Source organism: Berghia stephanieae, chromosome 7 (genome assembly GCF_034508935.2).
Source record: "Berghia stephanieae isolate SIO BIC M18660-M18661 chromosome 7, UCSD_Bste_1.3, whole genome shotgun sequence".
Classification (NCBI taxonomy): Eukaryota; Metazoa; Mollusca; class Gastropoda; order Nudibranchia; family Aeolidiidae; genus Berghia; species Berghia stephanieae.
This window is the reverse complement of record NC_088366.1, coordinates 29,078,547-29,096,046: the sequence shown is the minus strand read 5'-3', so window position 1 is coordinate 29,096,046 and position 17,500 is coordinate 29,078,547. Positions and strand designations below refer to the sequence as shown.

General features: G+C 35.6%; 1 protein-coding gene across 1 annotated transcript in view; it reads right to left on the bottom strand.

Moving 5' to 3' along the window:
* The window catches only part of LOC144977014 (uncharacterized), a 105,052-nt gene that overhangs the window by 70,593 nt on the left and 16,959 nt on the right, over nt 1-17,500 (bottom strand). Inside the window, exon 3 of the mRNA XM_078921705.1 lies at nt 1-68. This exon is cut by the window's left edge and continues 42 nt beyond it. The gene's annotated coding sequence lies outside the window, so the exon portion shown is untranslated. The remainder of the gene's footprint in view (nt 69-17,500) is intronic.

Below are 17,500 nucleotides of genomic sequence, written 5' to 3'. Positions count from 1 at the left end.
TGTACAAAGAAGCACCAACTGGCATCACCCTGACCCACTCCAAGGAAAATTATAGATCCAATTTTGATCTGAGGAAGAGGAATGGATTTCATGTTACAGAACAAGACCATCTCATGATCAACATCACAAATAATAATAATCAGTGCCGATGGTGACAAAATGTTAAAAAGGAGGAAAATATTGAACGAATGCCTTTAAGCCCCATTATTTACTGCATTAATCTCCATCTTTAGAACAATTTCAGATGATAAACTATCATATAACTTATGGAGAGTGAGAAACTAAACCTGTTTGTTCCCGACACATCAAGTCTCCCACTGCCAGTACACTGATTGGGGCAAATGTAATTTTTTATCTCCAAAAGCATGGAATTCCGCGGATCCGAGGAAATCCATCAGCACTGAATAATAATAATAATAATAATAATAATAATAATAATAATAATAATATAATAATAATAATAATAATGAAATAAATAATAATAATATAATAATAATATAATAATAATAATAATAATAATAATAATAATAATAATAATAATAATAATAATAATAATAATAATAATAATAATAAAAATAAATAAATAAATATATAAATAAATAAATAAATATATAAATAAATAAATAAATAAATAAATAAACATATAAATAAATAAATAAATACATAGAACTCGCCAAAATGAAAAGAATACGTGTTTTGACATTGTACGGCCACAACAGACAGCCAGAGAGAGAGAAGGAGATAAAGAACTCTCAATCGAAATGCCACAACTTCATACCATTATCATAAGTCTTGGCATCGAGTCAAAGGTCATCGTAATCATCATCATCATCACTACTCCCTCTCCCTCTTATCTCTCTCTCTCTTGTTCTCTCTTGTTGTCAATCACTCTCTCTCTCTCTCTCTCTCGTTGTCTCTCTCTCTCTCTCGTTGTCTCTCTCTCACTCTCTCTCGTTGCCTCTCTCTCTCTCTCTCTCTCTCTCTCTCTCTCTCTCTCTCTCTCTCTCTCTCTCTCTCTCTCTCTCTCTCTCTCTCTCTCCACAATCAATAGCTCATCATGTAAGCCATTGCTAATGCCAAGCCATCAAACGACATCATTCCTCATTACCATCGGCCATATACTACAGATTCGAAGCATAAGCTTTGATTCGCTTCCACGCCCTGTGTTGAGGATTTCCATGTTTTGCTTTTTAATGAACAAGAGGAAGCCACTTGTAGACTAATAACAATATCAAGACATAAATGATATCCATTTAACCCGTTAACTGTCATACTCTGGAAAGACGAGAATTTAACATTTTGGCCAGACTACGGGACCTTCAAATATCGATTGATTTAACTGACCTTCATCTTGGCAAAAATTCTAAAGCATGGGACCTTATGAGGTCCCCAGAATTGAGAGTTTTTGCCAAGATGAGGGTCTGTTAAATCGATCGATATTTGAGGGATGACTTTTCTGGCCAAATTTTTAGATTCACGTAGTACGGCAGTTAACTTGTTAAAACCTCTTCTCTCTCATAAAGATCAGTGCTAAAAATGGTCTTTAGCTCATCAATCCAATATGTACTTAATCACAGATTGAAAATTACCTGAATTTTTATTTCTGAATTTACATTTATCATTGCACCGCAGTGCACTACAAGAAACACGTTTATACTAAGGGTGAAAATGGGTCACAGAATGAGAAAACAAGCTGAACAATAGAGCTGTATTGTTTTTGTTTGTTTGTTTGTTTGTTTTTTAACGTATCTAACATAAAAACACTGTCAAAATAAGCAAAGCAAGCATTATCAAAAACACGAGAGCCTGAAAAAAACTACATATTGTTATGCCTACTGAACACAAAAAGTATTCAAGGAAGATAATATGACACGTGAAACATGAAAAACAGAAAAAAAATAACACATCACACAAGCATACCAGAAATGACACATCAAACAAATATAATAGAAAGTGACACATCAAATAAATATAACATGGACAATAACACATTACACAACTAACGGATGAAAATATTGAAAATAACCAAAACTGCGACATAGTAGAGTGTTGACAACGGACATCCCCCCCCCCCCCCTCCTTTCCTTCCTACTCCCCTACTACAACAGGAGAAGTAATGAATTTGCATACAAACACATGTACAAAATACTAGGGCAGATATATTTTTTAAAATCATAACATGATATCAAATTACACTTTCTTCGCCCTTTCCAGAGTACGACATTTAACTGGTTAAACAAAACCTGTTTGGAGCAATACCGAGAATACACGACACCATTCATTCATCAGCAATCCAACGTTGAAGTCCGGTTCCCTGCTTAACACAAAACCCCGTTTGAAGCTATATAAACTGTACAAGAAACGATTCTTCATTCATCAGCTATGCAATGGTCAAGTCCGGTTCCACTATTAACACAAAACCCCGTTTGGAGCGATATTAACTGAACAAGAAATTCATCAGCAATGCAGTGATCAAGTACCTTATCGGACCTGAAGTTTTGAACGATATCGACTGAGCAAGAAAACATTCGCTCATTAGCAATACAATGTTCAAATCTAATTCCCTGTTAAAACGAACCCCCGATTTGGTCGATACCGAGTGAACAAGAAAGCATTTAATCATCGGCAATGCAATGTTCAAGTTGTTTACCAGACAAGAGGTTGTGAATGATGTCGACTGAGCACGTTCCTTGTTTATGAAGCTAAAGTCTGTTTGGAGCGATATAGACTGTACACGAACCCATTCATTCATCAGCAATGCAATGTTCAGGTTGCTTATCGGACCAGAAACAATGGCTTGTCAACAACCTGGATCAATATGTAATGATGATAATAATTGTCAGGTAGGAGAGATCAAGGAGAACCGCAACACGTACATACGATATTAACAAAAACATTGACATTCATTGTGAAGATTATATTATTATCTCATCGCCTCATGAATTCCGATCAGGTGAGGGTGGTGGATGGAACATCTTGACGTTAATGGGGAAGAGTTGAACGACAAAACATAGATCTCTCAGATTTCCCCCTGGCCCCTAAAGGAATGCATTTGAATTAACGAGTTTTCTCTTTAATTCTAGAGACCTAATTAAATCGTGACACGAAGCTCTGTGGTAGAGCTCTAGTTTTTGACTCGGGCGAAATCGGGTGATTTTGTTTGTTTGTTGATGTTTTTTTGTTTTTTTCTATTTATTTATCATTTTCATTTTCCCCATGGCCCACTTTCCTCCAGGCAGTGATTGAGTAGCCGGGGCTGTTGCATCTGGCGTAAAGTACTTAGCGATATACGCAGAGGGTAACAAGCAATTCTTACTGTTAGTTTAACGCAACGGAAACTGAGGTCTCGTGGTTCTGAGGAGCTAATTTCAAGGCATCGCCGAAAAACATGCAAACTCTGCCATGGCCGGTCCCAAGCCTGAGTGAGACATGAGGAGGGATGCACATAAGGGCTCATAACTCCAACCACAACCCGTAAAAATAAGCTACAAAAGCAACGACAGAAGGAGGAAAACCAAGAAAAACAGACGTGACTAAGATGAATGTCAAAAGATGATGGGAACCATATGGAAAGAACTGGAAAAGACAGCCCAGGATAGAAGATCATGGCGTGGTGTGGTCGATCCGACGGCCAACGGCCTGTGCTACAAGAGCTTAAGTCAGTAATCGAACGAGCGGGTCTCATTGTCACCGTCTCCGTCCGATGTCAAATCGGGAATGGGAGTGAACAAGAAAGGTATTAAAAGTTGACTTAAGGTCTGGATATGATCAAATTCACACGACACATTGAAAAGAACATGTGTAATATCAAAACCAATTTAAATCTCAAATTTTCTAAATCCTTTGAATTCAATCATGTGAATCTGGTTCATCAAATTGAAATCACGGATCGCATAAGTATGTGTGGAGTGTTCATAGGCGTGTATTATTATGTGTATAAGATACACACCTAGATTTTTTCGTTTTGTTTCGATTTTGTTTTGTTTTTTGTTTCGTTTTTTTTTAAATTACTAGATCTTTTTTTAAAGTGAATCATGAAGGGTATCAGCATCACACCACACTCAACACTCAAATGTCAATGAGTCAGTTGGAGATAACAAATATTGAGCATTTATAATCGGATATTATAAAGTCCGTTATCTTTATTCATGATGCGTTATCGCATTATCCGACTGTTCTTCTTGTTGATAAAGAATAGATAGAATGAAACTGACGTCACTCAGGTCTTTGTTAATGTTTTCTTCTTTGGGTTTTTTAGTTGTTTTCTTTTTTTTTTCCCCGTGTTTATGAGTAATTATCACTTAGCTGTATTAACCAGGCTATCAACGTTCAATGTTACACATTGTTTTGTGCGTTAGTACGTTATATTTCCGGATGGCAATGTTGTGAGTTTCTCGGCCAAGCGCACACCACCTATTTCGGTATTGTGTAATATAAGCGGTAAAAATTAATTAAGTTACAATGAATACAATAAACCGAAAAACAAACAAACAGGCACATGCTAACAACATAACAAATGACAGGTAAGGAGTGAAAGATAAAGCAACAAACAGGTGAGCGGCTATCTAGAGGAGCTGAGGATAAATCTGCCTGGTTGAGATAATGGAGATTGTAGGATTCTTGAACTCGTCACAAACGACAATCAAAATATTTCTGCGAGGAAATCCGAATTTCATAGGGGATGGGGTGGGGGGTTTGTATAAATCCAAAATTCAGGATGCCACATTGATATTAAAACCTGAAAAGGCATATATGAAACAGTGCCAGACAAAGTAGAATGTAAAATACACGGCAGTGTGTAGTTTAAGGGATGGCTTCTACAGGAGCTATGGTATGTGCTAACGATTGCTATGGAATTTATGGTTCCTTTGTGACTTCTTTTTGCTTTGCCTGTCTAGCTATTGACATGGATGCCCTTTTCAGTATATGAGCCTTCAGTTCTTCCTTCATCATACAGAGCATACGCTTTTTGAAAATTACATCAGTTATTGTATATTTTATTAAAACTAGTCGAATAAACATTTAAGTTGTTTTAGTTTTGACTCGAAAATTTAAAATAAAGTATATTTTGGCCCTGATATCAACCGCTGACCGTGAACCGAAGACAGATAACCACCTTAAGAGCTTGTCTATCACCCGGAGGAAACAGCCCACAGATCCCGAGGATCACTCACAATTTTAACACAGATGATTGAAAAACATGTTTTGCGATGCAATTCCTTTACCAGTGTGTCAAAATATTGTGAGAAATCCTCTGTAACTGGGCATGACGACCTATGTGTGTACTAAGGGAATCCCAGGCCTTTTCATACAGGAAATAAATAGTCAAGGGGACGAAAATGGGGTTTATGGCAGGAAATATTCTGATTGAATAATAATTCTTAGTAACGGGCGAACCATCTATTAAGGAATGTGTGCCAGTTCACTGGAAATAAATAGTCGAGGGGACGGAATGGGCTCAATGCCAGGAAATATTCTAATTGGTTAACGCTTCTTGACCCTCGGTCCTCCATTAATATAATTGTTTCATATGTAGGCCCGATCGTTGTCACTACAATAGGACCTCTTGGACTTTAATTAAGCCAAAATCGCATCGCGGTTACCCAAGATTTGCCTTTTTTTTTAATTACAAAAAAAAAAAAACGGTAAGTCGCCACGTCTGGTTAGAGTGAAGACGAATCCCAATTGTATAGGGTTAATAACAGGGACAATAGCCACGATATAGATAGAACGAAGATGACGTGAATCAGGCCTTTGTTATTGTTTTTTGCCATCCGTGTTTGTAATTCTCACTAAACTGTATTAACCAGACTATAAACGTTTAAGGTTACACATAGTTTTGTGTGTTGATCGGATATACTTCCGGATGGCAATGTTGTGAGCTTCTTAACAAAGAGCATACTATCTATACAAAAGTGTTGATAATGCTGTGATTTCACGTCGAAATTCAGTCACCCTTGAAACATGCATGAATAATTTAAACATGTTCGAAGAAAACATGTTTGGATAGTAGAAAATAGTGTTGGGTAAGGATAGGGAGGGGGGGGGGGTGTCTCGTTCTACGTGTTACATGTTGCTGTTGGTCAGGACCCCTTGTAAAGCGCTTTGAGCACATTAAGTGGATATTGCGCTATATAAAAGCTCATGTTTGGTTGTTTTTTACTCCACTGAATGTAACTTTGTTACGATTATTTTTTGCACGGGAAAGAAAATAAACACACCATTACGGTAAAAAAATTAAAGTTTGAGTCATATTTTATTGAAAATGTTGAAAAGATCAACAGAAGTCGGCATTATGTGAAAACTGGTCTATCACTATCGGTATTCAAAATTCATAACGTCACTTAAAATATAAGCTCCCATGCAAAAAATCACGTCACTGTATTTCTTAACTTTAGAGGCCTTTGCGATATTCCGTGCACTCGGGACCTGGAATGGACTACAATCACAAGTCGCATTGAACGAAAGCTCGGATTGAAACAAAAACCTATCTGATCATCAGTCGCGTTGACTTTGATGTATCCGAGTTGGACTTTTATGTTTAAAGAATGCTATACTCGACCCATGAATCACCTAAAAGGTCAACGGGGAACAAACTAACAACAAAGCGTCAAAGACCCATTGTTTACCCGAAATCGTCTTACCGATTCCGAGCTATCTATCAGCAAAACACAATCCCCCTCCCCCCTTATCCCAACCCTTTTCATATCGTTCAACAGACTACGGCAAACGGTACCTCTCAAATCTTATTCATTTGGACCACTCAACCATAACATTCTATGGCATGGGATCGAATGGGCCATCTCATTCAAACACTACTATAAGAATATATACAAGCATGGAGGGGAAAGATTCACTTCCGGACTCGGTGCACCATGCCAAAAACACGAACATACACGCTGACAAAACTCCTTTCTCTACTTTTAGGCCAGAAAACTGTTGCTTTATAAATCTATCGATTAATTTTACCCCATAACCCCCCCCCCCCTCTCCCTCCCCTAATAAAAACATGGAATCCAAAACTTTCATGAAATTTCGGGTTTAAGAACTTCCACAAAGTAGAAGGTTAATTCAACAATTCGGTACATCAAATAAATGATTTCTGGCCAAAAAGTATGTAAATAAATAAATGATCTGTTTTAAACGTGTTGTCATTGGAAGACTAGATAATACATTGTTATTCATCCAGCCATGCACTGGCGTGGACAACAGTGATGAAATTTCCTATCGCCTGGAATTACTTTAACCATTAATAATACAATATCAAATGATTATCTGTCGATTTTACGTTTTATTATATATAAAATATGTTACAAAAATGTTTCCAAGAGTTACGTGGACTTCGTATTTTACTGTATAAGACCGTTTGTTTGTTTTTTTTAATCTAAAGGCCATTCTTTTTTTTTTCTTTTTTTAATTGAAAAGGTTTAACATATTATAAGACTGACATTGTGTGCTCGACAAAACCTGGCTTGGGCTGTTGTTATTTTTGTTTTTGTTTGAGAGAAGTGAGAGAAAGTGAACAATTTGATTCATGTTAAACCTTATAATCTAAAAAGTAAAGGTCTCCAAATGAAAGAGGTCCTAAGTTATTTGTTAAAAACAGCCTTCATGTACTCAAAAACCTTTTATATAACGCGGGGTAGCCCGCTAGTAGTTAAAACCAACCATTTTAGCTACAAGCAAGTTATATTCTGTATTATCTACCTTCTTAGTCTTATATATCTGTGTTTTCTTTATTCGTATCTATGACTCAAATATAATATTAAACACTCTTTGAGTTAGCCATAAATCTTCTTTGTTTGATAAATGCTTGTTATTGAGTTCGACTTTGTTGTTTATGATTGAGTTGAATTGATTAAATACAATGATCTTTTGAAATATATAAATATATATATTTCAAAAGATCATGGCATTTAATCAATTCAACTCAATCATTAACAAAAATGTCAAACTCAATAACAATAACAAACATTTATCAAACAAAGAAGATTTATGGCTAACTCAAAGAGTGTTTAATATCTTTAAAGACTGTTTATAAATTCATAACACACCGAACCAGGAAGCGAAACAGACCATAAATTACCCTTGCACTTTTTGAAAGATAAAATACTAAAAACAGTCTCAACAAATCGCTTTTATTATTTTCGTAAGATCAGAAATCATGTACAGATCATGACCTTTAGACGCGCTAAAAACATCCTGGTAATATCTTTTTTTAAGGAAGAAAAAAAAAAAAAAAAGAAAGAAGGAATACATGAATGGGCTTACTACACTGGAGTCCTGTCCTTATAAAGAGAAATTTTGGATTTTTAAAAATTTGTTTTTGTATTCACATTATTGAAGCTAAAACGATAATGCTCCACGAATGTTTTAAAACTAGTGAGAGTTTAGCCCCAGTTAAATAAAACAAGTGTTACATTATTTACAATAAAATAGATATTATGATGCACAGATTAATAAAGTGTAAAAAAAAAAATCAAAGTGTGTGAGAGAGAGGGGGGGGGGAGGAGAGAGAGATAGAGAGACAGAGAGATAGAGAGAGAGAGAAAGAGAGAACTGAAACTACCACGAAGGCAAGAAACGAGCCTCTTTAAAAGAGACCATGCATAATGTAAAATTATCAATTAACAGGGAATGGTAAAAACAGATGAATAGTGTATTGTTTTAACGAAACACTATAGATCCAAAAAATAAAAACACCTAATGTTCTTTGATCTACTGCCTTTGTTTTGTTTGTTTGTTTGTTTGTTTGTTGCTTTAGGTCTCTTCCAACACAATTGAGGTTATATGAGAGACCGCTGAAACAAAAAAAACAAGCAATCTAACATCATTCGCGCCAGTGAGTCAGCCAGTCCCGGGCAGTCTGGTTGCATTCCCTCAGGTCAGCATTGGTGCAGTGAGGTCCCAGCGAGCATTCGGACAGGATGTGGTCCATGGTCTGTCTGGGGTGACCGCATGGGCATTCAGTGCCCGGTGAGATTTTCCATTTAAAGAGGTTGGTGGCGGTGTTTCCCACCTTTGCTCTAGCTCTGTTCAGCGCCACCCATTCTTTTCTTTTGAGGTCTGTGCCTGCTGGGAGCTTTTCTGTTGGGGGCTGGAGGGCATCGTTTGCTGTCTTGTCCCATTCTACCCATTTGTCCAGGCGGAAGAATGCTGAGTGGTCTGGGTGAAGGCTCTCTACTGTGAGGAAGCTTTTTCTTGATTTGAGCCTGCTTTTGGGGCAATTGTGGTCATGAAGGGGGTGTCTCTGGTCCATTTCCTGTTTGTATTTTTGTATTTGGGCATGAGCTTCCCTCCGGATGTGTGGTGGGGCTATTCCTGCTGCACGGTAGACCAGTGGTAATGGTGTTGCTCTCAGCTGGCCCGTTATGATCCGGCAGGCGTTGTTGAGCTCGGGGTCTAGCTTGGAGGCATGGCATGATCGGGCCCATACAGCTGAGCAGTACTCCGCAGTTGAGTAGCTGAGGGCCAATGCTGTGGTCCTTAGAGTTTTAGGGTCAGTTCCCCAGTTCATGTTTGCCAGCTTTCCAAGGAGGGCAACAAAAAAAGTACAAATGTAAATCAAAATCATAACCTAAAGCTATCATAAGCTAAATTATAAATAACCAAGAACAAACAGGCAGAAGATTTACAGAAAAAAAAATATCCCCTGTCAAAAATACAATCACAAACCAAAGAAGCAGGATAGGCTAGTAAAGAGAGGAAGAAACGACATCACTATCGGATCGTACACCCATGCGAACATCAAAGGTATATGATTCAAGGGTGATGCTCCCATCCAACCACCCGCTCTACTGCCTTTAAAGTTTGAAAAAAAACAACTTAATTCGTAGTAAAAACATAGGACTTGTTCAAATTTTAAACAGCAAGCACAACTCTCTCTCTCTCTCTCTCTCTCTCTCTCTCTCTCTCTCTCTCTCTCTCTCTCTCTCTCTCTCTCTCTCTCTCTCTCTCTCTCTCTCTCTCTCTCTCTCTCTCTCACCCCATCTCTCAAAACGGGGGGGGGGGGGGGGGGGGGGGGGGGGAAGAAAGGGAGAGGAAAAATGAAAAATTTCTTCCACAAATTAAATGGTAAAGATAATTATGGTGGTGGGTAAGGGGGGGGGGGGGGGAGGGTTTTGACAGAGCAGAGAAGCATGAACGTGATTGACCATTTGTTATTTGATAGATTTTTCTTTTTTGGGATGTGTGTGTGTGTGTGTGTGTGTGTGTGTGTGTGTGTGTGTACGTGTATGTTGTTTTTTGTTGACTTTTTATTCGTATCGTCTATTTTTTTTCTCTTCTGTTTGTTTGCTTTTGATGGGGGTGTTCGTTACATTTTGTTTGTTTGTTTGCTTGTTTGTTATCTTTTTTTTTTCTTTGTATTGATTTTGTTTTTTGCGGTTTGCTTATTTTGTATGTATGTATCTATGTGTGTGTGTGTGTGTGTGTGTGTGTGTGTGTGCATGTGCGAGTCTGTGTGTCGTTTGGTTTTATTTTACCTTGTTTGTTTTTTTGTTTGTTTGTTTGTTTTTTTTTTTGGGGGGGGAGATAAGGAATTATTTATTATATTCCATGGTTGGAAAATATTACAGAAGTTGTTAAGATAAATCAAATCACAAACAGCTTTGTTAGTTGGTCAGATTATTTACTCCTTATTCGTTTTTGCCAGCCAGAAACTTAAAAACGTGTTTGTTTGTTTTTGTGGAATTGCAGACAAGCAGCAGCTATCAGTTTTTACCCGCATATATCATTCGCGAGCAACCATTATTCTGTGAAGTCCTGTGATCATATCATTAGCATGTCACATAAATCAAATAAGCCAACAATAGTGGTTATAATATTACACTGCAATTCAATGGCAACGAAACCCTTTTTAATTGTTGACCAGACATCTTTCCAAACGATTTTCATACATCTAGAATAATCTCTAGGGAAAGGGGACAGCGCGGAGGTAAATGGCCATGGTTGAGTAATTTAAAAGAATAAAGGGGAGGGATGTTATCGTTATTGTTCAGCAGCACAGACAACTATATAAAATCATATCGATATCACATTTATTTGTTAAAATTCGTAAAAAGAGCAGACTTTGTGTACAGCGTTCCATAACAAGAATTGATGCTATGCGTTTATATAAAATCTTCAACCGCCAGCCGAGGTAACGTACAAAGACACAAAGTTATGTGTAAACTTGAACGCTTATAGTTTGATTGATATAATTTAGTGAGAAATGATCACCAAAAGGGCTGTCTTTGTGAGAAATGATCACCAAAAGGGCTGTCTAAAAATAATATCAAGAGATCTGAAGAGCGTCAATTTAATTCCTTCTTTGGATCTCGAAGTGAATAAATATCATATCAACCAGTCCTGCGACTGTATTCCGGTGTCACACAAACTCATGTAAATGTACAGTGAATTCGTAAATAGTGTAAAATACGGAAACAACAAGACTTCAACAAATCAAATTCTTAAACCCGATATTCATTTTTTTGAAGAGAAAGTCTCAAGCTTATGACAATTTGAAAAATAAGGGGTTTTATCAAAATCGACTGATATAATATGAAAAATAGGAGTTTCCTTCTATGCCCAGCAGTACAGGCAACTATATAAAATTAAGCATTCGGCGATCGATATCGAATATCACATGTTTTTAAAAACAACAACAGAAAATATCTGAAAGGAGTAGAATTTGTGTAGAATTCATAAAAATAAAAAATAAAAATAATTAATAAATAAATTCCCTTTATCCATCCCTTTACGGTCTAGTCCAAGGGAAGACTGGAATAACCCAGGCGTTAGCGGCAGTGCAGCGCCGCAAAGTGAGCTAAGGCTGGAAGACTTGCTCCAAGTCCACACGGCGCAACGGGTAGTCGAACTCGGCACCTTTCGGGTACGAAGCAAAGACCATACCACTGAGCCACGCTGTCCCATAACTAATCATACCTAACCAGATAAAATATCAAGCAGTCCTGTGCCTAAATTCCCGTGTCACAACAAACCCATGTCGATGCACAGCGCATGGCGTAAAATGTCTTATAAACAGGAAACCGGCTATTTGAATCGCCACTTATCAATTAATAGAAACAACATTTTCATCTAAATCAAACGCGGATTATCAGGTTCAATAAGCATGAAAATAAATACTCGAATAATGTGCGTAAGAAACGAAAAATAAGTGGATCACTGAATCAAACCTCTCTCTCTCTCTCTCTCTCTCTCTCTCTCTCTCTCTCTCTCTCTCTCTTCTCTCTCTCTCTCTCTCTCTCCTCTCCTCTCTCTCTCTCTCTCTTCTCTCTCTCTCTCTTCTTTCTCTCTCCCTCTCCTCTCTCTTCTCTCTCTCCCCTCTCTCTCTCTCTCTCTCTCTCTCTCTCTCTCTCTCTCTCTTCTCTCTCTCTCTCTCTCTCTCTCTTCTCTCTCCTCTCTCTTCTCTCTCTCTCTCTCTTCTCTCTCTCTCTCTCTCTCTCTCTCTCTCTCTCTCTTCTCTCTCCTCTCTCTCTCTCTCTCTCTCTCTCTCTCTCTTCTCTCTCTCTCTCTCTCTCTCTCTCTCTCTCTCTTCTCTCTCTCTCTCTCTCTCTCTCTCTCTCTCTCTCTCTCTCTCTCTCTCTCTCTCTCTCTCTCTCTCTCTCTCTCTCTCTCTCTCTCTCTCTCTCTCTCTTCTCTCTCTCTCTCTCTCTCTCTCCTCTCTCTCTCTCTCTCTCTCTCTCTCTCTCTCTCTCTCTCTCTCTCTCTCTCTCTCTCTCTCTCTCTCTCTCTCTCTCTCTCTTCTCTCTCTCTCTCTCTCTCTCTTCTCTCTCTCTCTTCTCTCTCTCTCTTCTCTCTTCTCTCTCTCTCTCTCTCTCTCTCTCTCTCTTTCTCTCTCCAATCCCAACAATATAGGATGTCGAGATTTCACAAACGTACAAGATCTTTAAAAATCGCATCATTAGTAGGTGAACACGCAAGAAGTAGATTATACAATATCACCAAGATTATTGTTTTACTTTTCAAATTTCTGTTAAAACAATTCGGAAATGAAACGTTCAGTCTGTAGCCTTAAAAACGACGAGAGGGAATGGCAAAAAAAAAAATAAAAAATAGTGACGGTCAGATAGAAAATTCAACAAAATATAATATACATATCACATGGTATCCGGTAAAAGGCTCTCAACATTTCATCGACGATTAACTTTTTTTTTTGCAGGTAAAGTGTGTGTTTAGTAAATAGTAAAAATAAATAATGAATTTATATAGCGCCTAAACATCCACGTTAATCGTGCTCTGCGGCGCTTTACATAATAAAAATAAAAATAAAAATGTTTAAAAACAGCAAAATTAAAAATCACGACACTACATGATACATAATAAGCATGCATACAAAAAACAGAATCAAAGCAACATCCATTTCATGAAAAATAAGCCTCGCGGAACAACTCAGTCTTCAGACATTTCCTGAAAGATGATAAGTTTTCACAGGACTTTGTCCGAGGACTAAGTGCGTTCCATAGGCGTGGACTATGAATGTAAAGGCTTTTTCACCGAAAGTGGATTTTGAGGTGGTAACTTTTAGAAGTTGGGACTGAGATGATCTTAGATTTCGAGTGGGTTCATATTTTTTAATCAGTTCCTGCAAATATTCAGGAGCCAATCCATCCAGACATCTAAAAACATAGCACAATATTTTAAATTCTATCCTATACTTCACAGGAAGCCAGTGCAATTCCTGGAGAACTGGTGTTATATGATCTCTTTTTTTCGTTAATTTTAACTTTAAGCATTAAGTAGTAAATTTATTAACTAAACAAGAGGCAAAACGACAAACTCGTCTTTAACCGAAAACTCGTTCACTTAAATCACTGCAACATTACTTATAAGCATTCCCCATTAACGAGGCTTGTTGTACTGTGCCATGTCTGAATACCCACAACATTACAATTATACAGACGTATGTAGCCTACATATTGTAGGTACAACATCAACACTAGGCCAGTCGGAGCAGTTGACCTTATCCCAGTCAACGACTGACCGCTTACTACACTTACTTTATTTCTCTCTCTACAGCTCTACATCACTATCCAGTATATTTCATAAAGCTGCACCGTGACTGACCTGAACTTGGGCCCCAGTGAAAGTCAGTTATGCAACTCCCCATGGCAGTCAGTTGAATGGCGACTGGCTTAGGTGCTAACCACACTGGAGTGAAAGTGAAAGGAATCCGTGTCAAGAACCAGATCGTATTATGAATACCACTCTATCGTATTCTGACAAAACACTTTTTTTAAAACTTTTGCTCATAAAATATTTACTTCAAATATTGGTCGCATAAAATGACCAACTTGTCAAACCAAAACAAAAAAAGTCTGAAACATGACGCCTCGGAGAAGTGTGAAATTTGAGACATTTTCGAAGGTTGTGAATGATATTATTCGATCGATAAATTACGTCAACGTTTCCCGGCAAACTAATGTTTGTTTTTTGTTTGTTTGTTTGTTTGTTTTTTTGGATGGGGGTAGGAGGAGGACGCGTTTCAGTGTATAATGTACGATATTATGCCCTGGAATATAACAACAATAACAATGCCACCATAATATTCAAGCATTTTTTTTAAACTTCAAATATCGATCGATCAAAATTACAAATGACCTTCAACTATTCAAAAAGTCTTAAACACGACGCTTCAAAGAAGTCTCCTGTTCGAGTCCTTTTTTTTTCAAAAGTTGAGGACCATTTAAATCGATCGAAACATTATATAAAAGTTTTCTGACCAAAATGAAATTTTAAAAAATCGCTTGAGTTCGATAGCATTGATATAATGCATGTATAGGTACCGTGGTAAATGGATAAAACAACTTTTATCATTTTGACCAGGAAAAAAAAAATTCATATATTGATAATACATTAAGAATACACATTAACTAGTCAAAAGTCTTGAACTTAAGAACTCAAAGAAGTCTTGGTTTTGATAAGTTAAGGGTCATCTCACGGTGATAAAATATAAAAAATAAGTCTTTTTGTCAGTGAGGGCAGTATAATAATAATATCTTGTAACAACATCGCCCGGGATTGTAATATACGTACTATTATACCCCACCCTCGAGTGATCTACAGTTGAGGTAATATAAGGTCATTCAAATTCTTTTTCCCAGATTTTTAGATGCATATACTGATAATGTTAAATGACAGGCAATAATAATAATAATAATAATAATAATAATAATAATAATAATAATAATAATAATAATAATAATAATAATAATAATAATAATAATAATAATAATAATAATAATAATAATAATAATTTTTTGTTTGTTTGTTGCTTTAGGTCTCTTCCAACACAATTGAGGTTAAATGAGAGACCGCTGAAACAAAAAAACAAGCAATCTAACAAAAATAGTACAAATGTAAATCAAAATCATAACCTAAAGATATCATAAGCTAAATTATAAATAACCAAGAACAAACAGGCAGAAGATTTACAGAAAAAAAAATATCCCCTGTCAAAAATACAATCACAAACCAAAGAAGCAGGATAGGCTAGTAAAGAAAAGAAGAAACGACATCACTATCGAATCGTACACCCATGCAAACATCATAGGTATATGATCCAAGGGTGATGCTCCCATCCAACCACCCGCAATAATAATAATAATAATAATAATAATAATAATAATAATAATAATAATAATAATAATAATAATAATAATAATTAATAATAATATAATAATAATAATAATAATAATAATAATAATAATAATAATAATAATAATAATAATAAATTTCAAAACATACTATGTGGTATTTTAACGTTCTATCAATTTATAATATATGTTATGAATTCTAGTATAAGGATGGGACAATACAATAATTCAAAAGAAAATAATAGTGATCAGACTCTCTCTCTCTCTCTCTCTCTCTCTCTCTCTCTCTCTCTCTCTCTCTCTCTCTCTCTCTCTCGCACATGCCCACACACACACACACACACACACACACACACAACTGTGACATATTATACCCATAAACAATGGAACACCACACTAGAACCAAAAGGGAATCCTATCACCGCTAACCTAATCTTAATTTTCATCTCCTCTCATGATATGAAATGCTTCGTAACGATAAGTTTATACCCCTCCCCAAAAGTAGTAACGCGGAATACTATCAAGTTGACAATATAATTTGTGACGTCAGATAATCAAGGTTAAATTTCACAATGAATTAAATTCTTTAAAAAGAAGTAGATATCTAGTTTTCTATCATGAAAGTGTTGTTATTTTGTTGGGTTTTTTTATAAATGTCTTTTATACAGAGATGACGACAGAGGAATCGATTGAGAGAAGAATAAAAGAGTACTAAACAATCTTGCATTTTGGAATTCGAACTTTGTTCCCAACGCGCACTCGCAAGCTCGTGCAGTGGTTAGGATAATGTCTGGAATTCCAAAAAGCAAGAGAGTGTAAGAATCGTATTTTATTACATATCGCTTCATCAATTCTTTGGTCTTAGGACCCAATATTCATTAATCAATGTAGCTCTGTCATGCCAGCCTTTGAACCCTGAAACAAAAAGATTGGGCAAAGACTCAAAAAAAAAAAAAAAAAATAAAAAAAAAAAGGACACGCACGGCTTCAACTGGAACAACTTTCACGACGTAATAGTAGTAGGCAATCAGGTGTGGCCAATGCAGGCCACGATGATCCTTCACCCTTTCACCACCATATTTATTTTCTGTCATTTATTATTACTATTATTATTATTATTATTATTATTATTATCTATTATTATTTTTTATTATTATCATTCATCATCATTATTATTTTTACTATTATTATCATTTCATCATATTATTATTTATTACATTATTTATATTATTATATTATTATTATTATTATTATTATTATTATTATTATTTTATCTCATATATTATTTATTATTATTATTTATTATATTATTATCACCATCATCATTATTATTTATTATTATTATTATCATTATCATCATCATTATTATTATTATTTATTATTATTATTATTATTATTTATTATTATTATTTATTTTATTATTTATGTATTATTATTATTATATATTATTATTTATTATAATTATCTATCATATTATTGTTATTATCATTATCATTTTTATTATTATTATTATTATTATTATTATTATTATTTATTATTATTATTATTATTATTATTATTATTATTATTATTCTTTGTATTCTTTTTTAAGAAATATATTTACTTCGGAATACAAATTGGGGAATTTAATCGGAACATGAGGGATAAAATCTGTATTAACCGAACAGCATGATTTTTATTAGTACGATATGTCAATTTAAAAAAACTTAGAATGGGCGTGATGTGGTTGAAATTATAAATATTACATCCATTTATGAGTAAGATAACAAAGTCTTCAATAAAATTTCACCTACAGCTAACTTTACACATTTCATTCAATCTGGAGCAAAATAACATCCAAAATGACCCTCAAAAAAATAGAAGTGTGATTTTAACAATTAAATCTGTATCAGAGGAGATCTGTT